Source organism: Saimiri boliviensis, chromosome 17 (genome assembly GCF_048565385.1).
Source record: "Saimiri boliviensis isolate mSaiBol1 chromosome 17, mSaiBol1.pri, whole genome shotgun sequence".
NCBI lineage: Eukaryota > Metazoa > Chordata > Mammalia > Primates > Cebidae > Saimiri > Saimiri boliviensis.
This window is the reverse complement of record NC_133465.1, coordinates 4,313,190-4,324,690: the sequence shown is the minus strand read 5'-3', so window position 1 is coordinate 4,324,690 and position 11,501 is coordinate 4,313,190. Positions and strand designations below refer to the sequence as shown.

General features: G+C 48.4%; 1 pseudogene; it reads right to left on the bottom strand.

The window, feature by feature from the left end:
* Positions 1 to 1,824: 1,824 nt before the first annotated feature.
* LOC101052675 (small ribosomal subunit protein uS2-like) lies at positions 1,825 to 3,800 on the bottom strand (annotated as a pseudogene).
* Between the last annotated feature and the right edge of the window lie 7,701 nt (positions 3,801 to 11,501).

Below are 11,501 nucleotides of genomic sequence, written 5' to 3'. Positions count from 1 at the left end.
AGCCTCTCCAGGCTGGGACCACAGGCACATGCCACCACACCCAGCTAATTAAAAAAAATGTTTTGTAGAAATGGGATCTTGCTATACTGCCCAGGCTGGACTCAAACTCCTGGGCTCAAGGGATCCTCCCACCTTAGCTTCCCAAAGTGTTGGGATTACAGGCATGAGCCACGGCGCTCAGCCTCAACCTGCTTTTGGCCAAGACATGGAGCCCACTTGCTCCAGCACATTGCTCCCTGCACTAACCTCCAGGCATGAGACCTGAGTGCATGTCCAGACTCACTAGGCTTCCTGCTCCCTCTGTCTGAGAGCTGCACAGGAAAGCACCGCCCCTTGATGGGAGGCTCCACACCCCGCCCTGCACCATCTTGCCAGCCAGTCCATTTCTGCGCTCCAAGCACACCAGTTGTCTGAAACTAGAGAGTACGTGCTCTCTGGGATCCATGCTCCACTCTCTCGGCCCAGCCTTAGCCTCTCCCAACCTGCCAGCCCAGCTGGGGCCCTCAGCACACACAGCAGCGACCCCACGAGGTGCTGCTGCCCGGCCTTAATGCATTCCACAAGCCTGTCCCAGCCTTCACCTCCCTGACCCTCACAATAACCCTGTTTAGAACCTGTGTCCAGTGGACAGAGGAGGAAACAGGCGTAGAGGCGAAATGGCCAGGTTAGAGGCAGAGTCTAACAGAGCTAGAGCCTGCGCCTCTCCCTTTACATCCAGTGCTTCTGCCTACCCTCGCTGCGCCTGGTCTCTGCTCTGGTCTCCCCAGTGGGAGATGCTGATTCAAGACACTCCCTGCCCCTTGCCAGGCTTGGGTTGGTACCTGGGGTATCTCTTCAAAAGCAGTCATCTCCTTGCATCTGCCCACAAAAAAGGAAGCAGCAGAGAGCTGAGGGGTTCCAAGCCTCTCCCCTCTGACAACAGTGTCACAGACAGGACCAAAGTCGATATGAAGCATGAGGAGAAAACCAACACCAGGCCGCCACCCTGGCTGCACAGGCACAGCCCCAGAGAGCCCAGAGCAAGGTTTCCCAAAGTTGACACCATAGACATGTGGGCCCGAGAGTTCCATGGCGTGGGGGCTGCCCTGTGCATTGCAGGATAGTCAGCAGCATCTCTGGCCTCTATCCACTAGATGCTAGTGACAGCTTGTGTAAGCAAATATGTCCCCAAACACTGCCAGACGTCCCCTCGGGTCCAAAATCACCCATTTACAAACCCCTGGTCTCGCATTTCCAGGACAGAGTCTATTTTAGCTGGATTCTTTTCAAGAAAGGTATTCAATATTTAATGTAATGGATAATTATTATTTGTTTTAGAACGAGTTGAACTAATCATTGTTGAATGGAAATCAATTGGTTACTAATTAACTGACTGGAGGTTGGAAATAATCTGGTGAGAAATAAGATGATTAATATTACTGCAGGTAGAACTAGAAAAGTCCTTTAAAAGTTCAGCTGAGGCCTGAACTTTATCAGGTCGGCTGTCTTGATTTAGGATTTTAAAATACAATCATAGCCTGGTGCAGCTCACTCCTGTAATCCCAGCACTTTGGGAGGCTGATGCAGATGGATCATGAGGTCAGGAGTTCTAAACCAGCCTGGCCAAAATGGTGACATGCTGTGTCTACTAGAAATAGAAAAATTAGCCAGGTGTGGTGGCACACACCTGTAGTCCCAGTTACTCAGGAGGCTGAGGCAGAAGAATCCCTTAAACCCAAGAGGCAGAGGTTGCAGTGAACTGAGATTGTGCTACTGCACTCCAGCCTGGCTGCAGAGCGAGACTCCATCTCAAAGAAAAAAAAAAAAAAAAACATCTAGGTGGGAAGAGCAGCTGGGGCCTGAACTCTTGCTCTCTGCCCAAAGGCCTGACATGCTGGGGATGGCTAAGTCAGTGCCCAGCCTGCCTTAGGAAGGGGTCTAGTGGCTAACCCCAAGGTGCCAGGTGATCTCTGGCTGAGACACAGACCTTCTGTCAATGTCTCAATGTCTCTGCCCACTGTCCACATACGCCTTCTCCATTCCAGGACTTGGCCCATGAAAACAATATGGGGGTCCACAGATTAGCAGGTGCCTGGTGGCCTCGGCTCCTGAGGCCTGAGTGAGCAGAGGGCAGAATCTCCCCCATGCACCCCACAACCCACCATTCTCAGCATGGGGGATGTGTTCGCCAGGGGTGCGGGTTGGCATTGAGTCTTCAGGCCAGAGGAGCAGAAACACCATCTACACAAAGGATCGATACATTTGCCCAAGATGCAGAAGCTCTTACAGCCTTTACTCTTCAGAAAGACAGTGGAATGGAGGGGGTGGGGAGCTATTTTCTGTTTCCCCCAAGATGGACACAAAGTCAGGAGCTTCTCCTGAAGGAGAGCTTTGGATAGACAGGGCAACTTCTGGCAGCCAGGGCATGAGAGAACTGAGTCGGTGAATCACTGGCCACGGGCAGGGAGGAAGCTGCGCGGACCTTCTCAGGCCCTCTGAGTCAAGTCCTCTGACTGTGGATTCCCGCCTCGGCCTGGGATGGAGATCCAGCCGAGCATGTTCAGACTCAGTAGGTCAGGATGGAGCTCGGATGACTTTAACGTTTTTTTTAAAACTGATATTTAGTTTCCATCAACCTTACTTCCATGGTGCTTAAGAGCCCGTGCAAGAACAGCTTAAGGCCATTCAGTGGTTGTTCCTGCCCATTCAGTGGCCTGACAGTGGAAGCTGCAGACCGGGCTTCCGTGCCAGGCTGAGCTCTCTAGTCTTCAGCAGGGAACTGCTGGATAGGCACAGAGGGCAGCTGAGGCCTGAACTCTTGCCCTCTGCCCAAAGGCCTGGCATGCTGGGGTGTGGTCAGACCAGTCTGTACCCTCAGGCAGGGAAGCAGTGAACTCGGGAGCTGGAGCAGTCCACTTACCAGGGAATTCCTCCTTGCTCACAGCCTTTTCGGCAGCAGCCTGCTCTTCGTTGTCAAGTCTCTTCAGGAGCTCTGGAGAAGGAGAGATCAGGCATGACCTCCCACGGGTGCTCCTGGGAAATGGTGCCACGTATGCGCAGAGCTTCCCAAGCCAGCATCCACCGCGTTAAATCCACTGAGTGAGCTCCCTTGCTGTGGCATGGGATGGCAATGTCCACGTAGCGCAGAGGAGAAGCTGTGTGACACAGGGCGCTGGGAGGTAGGTTAACAACCCTGAACGGCTGGTGGTCAGCCCTGAGGTCAGTCACCATGAGAAGCCGTGGCTCCCGGGAGGCTGCCTGGCTCTGGTTGGTGAAGGCTCCAGGAGTGAAGCAGCAGCAATTGGAGTGGCTCCAGTGGCAGCAGCAAACTTCAGCATGGCCCTCTGGCCAGTATTTCTGGAGGATGTGACACTGACATCAGCAGGGTTTTCAATGGCAAACAATGGCCCGAGCTGCCAGTGGAAGCTTCTCCCAGGTCTTCTTTGGATGGATGATGTAGATGGCATCACTTTTCCTTTTCCAGATGTAGCGTTCCAACTGGAAGTCAAGATTGGTGCCACCTAAGTGGCTTCCTGCTGCCAGGAACTTAAGGACATCTTCCTCCTTCATTTGCGGGACATCGAGGGCTCCAGACATTGCGAAAGTTTCCCTTTAAGTTAAGACAGTAATGCAGAGCAACACCGTATGGACCCCTTTGTGGGTGGCACGGAAAGGACTTTAACGCTTGTAATCAACCCGTGGGCAGTTTGGAGGCACTGAGAAGGCAAATTCATGTTCTTTGCTCTTGCACGTCCTTTTAATCCAGCTCCCCTCTGTCTGAGAAGTTGGCAAGCTCCGCTGCAGCCCCGGGACCCCTGAGGGCACAACTGCGTCATGGACCCCCCAGTGCCAACCAGATGCAATGGTTGCTCAATACATATTTGTTGGAAAACAAACTGTCAAGTAAATCTTTCTATGTGAAAGATGCCTATCCTTAAAAAAAATGTTTAGAGCAGTTTGGCTTGACTGCAAAATTGAGAGGTGTTGTTTATTCATACAAATTCATTCATTCATAAGTGGTTTCCCATATGCCGTCTGCCCCGACGCATGCACAGCCTCCCCCATTTCCAATGTCCCCAACCAGAGGGGTACATTTGTTACATTCACATCCTATTTTAATTTTAATTATTTTATTATGTTTTATTTTGTTTTATTTTTTATTTTTTTGAGACAGGGTCTCTGTTGCTTAGGCCGGAGTGCAGTGCAGCCACTCACTGCAAACTTTGCGTCCTGGATTCAAGCAATTCTCCTGCCTCACCTCCCAAATAGCTGAGATTACAGGCACCCACCACCACACCCCACTAGTTTTGTATTTATAGTAGAGATGGGGTTTTGCCATATTGGCTAGGCTGATCTCAAATGCCTGACCTCAAGTGATCTGCCCACCTCAGCCTCCCAAAGTGCTGGGATTACAGGCATGCGCCACCATGCCCAGCCCCCATATTTGTAAAGTTGGGACTATATCTATCTATCTATCTATCTATCTATCTATCTATCTATCTACATTTATTTTATATATATATATATACACATTTATGATATATATATTTATTACATAAAATTTCCAATTTTAACCATTTTAGGTGTACAGTTTAGTGGCACTAAGTACTTTCACATTGTTATGCAACTATGAGCACAATCTATTTTCAGAACTTCTTATCATTCCTAACAGAGACGCTGTACTCATTAAGCAACGACTCCCCATTCCCCTCTCCTCCCAGCCCCTGGTAACCTCTACTCTCCTTTCCGTTTCTATGACTTTTCCTATTGCAGATATTTCAGCTAAGCAGAATCATACATTTGTCTTTTTGTGTCTAGCTTACTTCACTTTAGCATCAGGGGCTTAAAGTTTTCTCTATATTGTATAGCATGTATATTCAATATAGAGCAAATAGCATATATCAAAACTTCATTCCTTTGTACGGCCAAATAATATTCCATTGAATGTATGTACCACATTTTGTTTATCCATTCATCATTAATGGACATTGAGATCGTGTCCAACTTTCAGCGACTGTGAATAATGCTGATATACACTGGTGTGCAAGTATCTGTTCGAGTCCCTGTTTTCAATTCCTTTGGGTGCATACCCTAAGAGTGCAATTGCTGGACCATGTGGTAACTCTATGTTTAGCTTTCTGGAGGACCACCATACTGTTTTCCACAGAAACATCACCGTTTTACATTTTCAACAGAATGTACAGGAGTTCCAGTTGCTCCACATCCAGGGCTGTTGCGGTGGCTCACGCCTGTGACCTCAACATGTTGGGAGGCTCAGGCAAGAGGATCACTTGAGTTCAGGATTTTGAGATCAGCCTGGGCAACACAGTGAGACCTCGTCTCTTTAAAAAGTCAAAAATTAGCCAGGAGTGGTAGCACATACCTACAGAGCCAGCTACCAAGGAGGCTGAGGTCGAGGGTCACTTAAGTCTAGGGGATTATGGCTGTAGTGAGGTACAATTGCACCACTGCCCTCCAGCCTGGGCAACAGAGTGAGACCTTGTCTCGAAAAAAATTGTTTTTTCCTCCACATCTTTGCCAAACTTGCTTTCTTTCCTTTCTTCCTTCTTTTCCTTCCTCCCTCTCTCCCTCCCTCTCTCTCACTCGCTTTCTTCTTTCTAGTACAGGTGGTGGTCTCACTATTTTGCCCAGGCTATATTATAAATCCTGGGCTTAAGTGATGTTCCCTCCTCAGCCTCCCAAGTAGCTTGGATGACAGTCAGGTGCCACCATGCCTGGCTCGCTCTCTCCCTCTCTTTTAAAATTCTAGCCATCCTGGTGAGTGTGGAGTGATATCTCATGGTTGTTTTTTTTTTTTTTTTTTTTTTTGACTTTTCAGATTGGTTTATTTTACTTAATAATAATATGCATTTAAATTTCCTCCATGTATTTTTATGGGTTGATAATTCACTTCTTTTTTTTTAATTGCATTTTAGGTTTGGGGGTACATGTGATGAACATGCAAGATTGTTGCATAGGTACACACTTGGCAGTGTGGTTTGCTGTCTTCCGTCACCTCACCTGTATCTGTCATTTCTCCCCATGCTATCTCTTCCCACCTCCCCACCCCCCGCCCCTCCCCCATTTCCCCCCAACGGACCCCAGTGTGTAGTGCTCCCCTCCCTGTGTCCATGTGTTCTCATTGTTCAACACCCACCTATGAGTGAGAATATACGGTGTTTGATTTTCTGCTCTTGTGTCAGTTTGCTGAGAATGATGGTTTCCAGGTTCATCCATGTCCCTACAAAGGACGTGAACTCATCGTTTTTGATGGCAGGAGGCCAACAAACATATGAAAAAATGCTCATCATCACTGGTCATCAGAGAAATGCAAATCAAAACCACATTGAGATACCATCTCACACCAATTAGAATGGCGATCATTAAAAAATCGGGAAACAACAGATGCTGGAGAGGATGTGGAGAAATAGGAACACTTTTACACTGTTGGTGGGAATGTAAATTAATTCAACCATTGTGGAAGACAGTGTGGCGATTCCTCAAGGACCTAAAAATAGAAATCCCATTTGACCCAGCAATCCCATTACTGGGTATATATCTCATGGTTTTGATTTGCAGTTCCTTAATGGCTAATGATGGTGAGCATCTTTTCATGTTCTCACTGGTCACTTGTATATCTCCTTTGGAAAAAATATCTATTCAGGGTCCTTTGTCCATTGTATAATTGAGTTATTTATCCTTTTGTTGTTAAGTTGTAGAAATCATGTATTTTTCATATTAAATTCTTATCAGCTATATTATTTACAATTTTTTTCCGCTTTGTGAGTTGCATTTTTACTTTCTTGATAGTGTCTTTTGGTGCAGAAAAGTATTTAATTTTATGAAGTTCAATATATCTATTTTCTTGTCATCTATGCTTTTAGAGTCATATTTTCAAAACCATTGCCAAATTCAAGGTCATGAAGATTTGCCTCTGTGATTTCTTTTTTTTTTTTTATTGCATTTTAGGTTTTGGGGTACATGTGAAGAACATGCAAGATTGTTGCATAGGTACACTCATGGCAGTGTGTTTTGCCCCTGTGATTTCTTCTAAGAGTTTTGTAGCTTTAGCTCTTAAGTTTAGGTCTTTGATGCATTTGGGGGTTAATTTTGTATATCATGTAAGGTAAGGGTTCAACACATGAATCCCCTCCCCAACTGCCACCCTCCAAATCCTATCTTAACCACTGCATTGTCTACAATGTCCCATCCAGGAGACGGAACTGTGGACATCCAGTTTTCCCAGCACCACTTGTTGAAAAGACTATCCTTCTGACATCGAATGGTCTTGGCACCCTTGCCAAAAATCAAATCTCGTTTGGATTGATGACTCAGTATGACAACTGGAGTCAGTGACCAGAGACCCTTTCAACCACGGAGAGCTGGTAATGGATCTTGTCTGAGAGTGCGGCCAACCCCGCCTCCCACGCAATCCTCTCTGGGGCAGTTGTTGCACGGGGTGCTGGGAATGATATGGCTGTCTTCAGGAATCTACTTCTTCAAGGGATGTTTTAACTTAGCACTTGAAAAGGAGGCAAGGTGGTTTTCTGGGAAGAGATGACAGATGTGCGTTTGAATCCTGACTGTGTCTCTAGCCCCATGGCACTGGCAAGTTGGCTTAGCTGTCCAGGCCTCAACTGTGCAATGGCAAAGTTGTGTAACTGGCCACATACAATCAGTCTGCCCTGTCCCTGCTCCGGGGACACTACTCCTCACAGCTCTGTCTCATTTTCTTGGTGCAAGAGTGGGCACATGACCTGGCCTCACCAAATATAGTTATCTTTCTCCTGTGCCCTGAGTAGATATTGGACCCTCATGGGAGCCAACCCATCCCCTGAGATAGTTTGCTCTATGCACAGAAAGCAGCCTCCCTCTTCCCCTGGAAATTAGGGCTCTGCAGGCCATTTGAGCCTAGGCTGACCTAGGCACTTTTTCCTGCTGCTTGGGGAGTTCGTGCCTGAGAGCTGAGCCAACACAGAGGGAAGTCCGGCTAAGAGCTGGAGCCAATCAGAGACAGCCCAGTCTTATTTGAGTCCCTGGAACCAGCTATGCCTGAAGTCTACACTTGCCTTTATCGCTTATGTAGAGTAATACATTCCCTTTTTGGCTTAAGCTAATCTGAGTTGGGCTTTTGTCAGTAGGAGCTACAAGAGCCCTGACCTGTATAGGTTTCTCCAGAGCAGTTGTATGGATTAAGAGAAATCAGGCCAGGCGCAGTGGCTCATGGCTGTAATCCTAGCAATTTGGGAGGCCCAGGCAGGAAGATTGCTTAAGTTGAAGAGTTTGGGACTAGCCTGGGCAACATGTTTGAAAGCCCAGTTTCTACCAAAAAAAAAAAAAAAAAAAAGGAAAAAAGAAAAAAAAAAAAACTGGGCATACTGGCATGTACATGTAGTCCCAGCTACTTGGGAGGCTGAGGTGGGAGGATCACCTGAGCCCAGGAGGTTGAGGCTGCAATAAGCTGTGATCATGCCACTGCACTCCAGTCTGGGTGACAGAGTGAGACCCTGTCCCAGAGAGAGAGACAGAGAGAGAGAGAGAGAAATATATTGCGAAGTACTAGGCAGTCAGCATGCATTTTGAGAGAGACCAGGAAGCCTGGTTTTCTGGTGTGGCTGCACTGACAGCAGTGGTGGAGGAGAATGGGTTGTTTGTACGGGTGGAGGAGGGAGATGGGCATATGACCCCAGGAGTCAATCCGAGTGTTTCCTTGGGATTGTTCTAAGTAGAACAGCAGAGTCATTTCCTTCCCTTCTGAGCCATGAAGCTGGATTTCTGTAACTCACAGCTGCCTGCAGCCAAGCCCCCTGCCACATGAAGAAGCCCATCTGTGGTAGGAGAGAATGATGCCAACACAGAGAGGAAAGAAATGAGAGAAAAAGCAAGGGAGAGAGACAGAGACAGAGAGAGCGAGTGCTGGGGCATGTGTCTCTGGCCCCCAGCATTCTGAAGGCAGCTGCCCCTTCCCTGCACTCCCCGGGTCCTGTGCAAGCCAACACACTGCCTTTTTCTTCAGCTTGAGTTGGATATCTGCCCTTATGACAGAAGGATTCCTGACTAATATGTCCAGAGGCCAGCTGAGGTGAAGCCATAAAAGGCCTGCTGGGTCGGCTGGACAGCCGGGACTGTGACCCTCATTCTTGGCATGGGAAAGGCCAACATCCTTCCCGGCTGAGCAGCTCTCACATCTGGGTATCCAAGGCAGATGGATACCTGGGTGGGGACAGACAGGGCTGACGCAGGGCACTGACACATGAATCCCCTCCCCAATTGCCACCCTCCAAATCCTTCCTCAACCACTGCATTGTCTACAGTGTCCCGTCCAAGAGACGGAACTGTCGTGACGACGACGTGGCTAACTAACCTGTTTCCTCAGCTCTTGCCCAGTTTGAGGGAGGACGCCCGGTTCTTCTCTGCTGGTCTGATGAGGGTGAGAGCATGGGTTGTCCTGAGCCCCCAAGGCCAACTTGATAGGTGGAGAAATGTACAGGCAGGAGGCCCCAGTGATGCTCGGTTTACCTCCCTGTGGCCTCGGTCACACCTGGTCCATTTCCATGAGAACTCACCACGTTCTTCCCTGTGTACCTGGCATGGCATCCTACATTCCTTCACTCACGTCACTCAACAGACATTGATTGAGCACCTAGATGTGCCATAAAATGTTCTAGGACCAATGATAGAACCATGAACAAAGCTCAATTCCAGTGAGGGGAAACAATAAGCAAAATAAGTAAGTAAAATAGTCTCACTACGTCCGATATCAACAACCAGAGGCAGGGAGGAAGGGAGTGGAGAGGCTGAAAGTGGGCTCCTGTTTTCCATCAGATGGCCTAGGATGGCCTCACCAAGAAAGAAATCAGGGACCAAGGAGTAGTGTGGCTGGCACATTCAAGAAATGGCAAGGAATTGCTGGTGGGAGGGTACCATGGTAAGCAGTTTGGTGGTTCCTCAAAAAGTCAGCACTTGGATAAAAAGGTATCACTTTGATAAGTGCTAACTGGTAAGTTCCTCAAAAAGTTGGCATTAACTGCTTTGGATGCTGGTGGGGAAAAAAGTTAGCATTATCATTGGCCCCAGCAATTCCACTCCTAGACATACCCAACAGAAATGAAAACATATATTCACACAAAGACTTGAACACGAATGTTCAGAGCAGTATCATTCATAATAGTCAAATGCCCATCAACTGATGATGAAGAAACAAGAGGTGAACAACCTGGTGATGGAATTTGGCTGAGCTGTGCTACAACACGGGTAAGCCTTGAAAACATTAAGCTAAGTGGAAGAAGCCAGTCGCAAAAAGGCACAGAGTGTATGATTCTATTGATATGAAATGTCCAGAATGGGCAAGCCCACAGAAACAGAGGGCGGCTTCGCGGTTGTCAAGGGCAGGGGAGTGACAGTGGTGACTGTTGCACAATCTGGTAAATAGAGTAAAAACTAATGGATTGTACCCTTTCATAGTACATTTTATGCAATCATATCTCAGTTTTTAAAAAGAAAGAAAAAATGGCAAGGAGTCCAGAGCGTGTGAGAGACAGAGGGAGGATTCCCCACAGGTGACACAGCAGCCATCACTGAATGCATCCTTGTTGAAGTGCTGTGAACACAAGAAGGGTTAACCCCTTCTTAACCTCCATCTTTCCACCCTGCGGAAGAGACCTCTGGCTCCCAAAGGGGTGAGAGGGAGAGCAGCTCCCTCTGGGTGTGGCAGGTTCTGATGTCTGAACAGATGGGGACTGTCACACAAATCCCTGCTATGTCAGGGAAAAGACCAGCAAGGCATGAGAGAAGGGGGCACTTGAACCAAGGTGACCAAGACCAAGACTGGTGCAGCCCTAACCTCCACGTTCCCTTTCCCTGGGCCAACTCTTCGCTTTTCCCCACTGATAGAACCTGTCTTGGGTTCTCTGAAGCTCAGTGTTTCTGCCTGTGAATGGAGGAGAAGGGAAATTATCCCTCAGCCCTGGCCCAGAGCCTGATGGAGGAAGAAGAGGCAGGCCCTTGTGTGTTAGGCGTGGTGTGAGGGGAGACATCTGTGCCTCTGCAATGGTGCCCCTGGGACCCAGGCCAGAGTCTGGTCCCCCACCCCAGCTCAGATGGAAGCTGCCAGTACAGCATCTGGAAAGGCAGTGCATTAAGTCAGATGGGCCCCTCTCGCCCAGCAAGGTCCCAAGGGAGGGAGTCGTGGGACAGGTACGTTTCTATCAGTGAGACAGGAGCAGGGGGAAGCCTTGGAACACAGCTGCTGTCCCGGGCTAGCTGTGCCATGTGAGGGATCAGATCACAGAGGACACTGCCCATTCCCTCCACTCTGGGTGGCGGCCACATTTCCTCCTGCCCTTTGCAGAATACGTAGATGAGTCTATTTCAGAGATGAGGAAGGTGGAGGCGGAAGGAGCCAAAGCCCCAGAACTACATGTGCCGCTGGGATTTGAACCCAGGGCTCTCTGGCTGCACAGTCCGTGTTCTCATTCATTTCCCTCAATGTTAATTCCCTGGCAGCAGCGCCTAGCTAGACA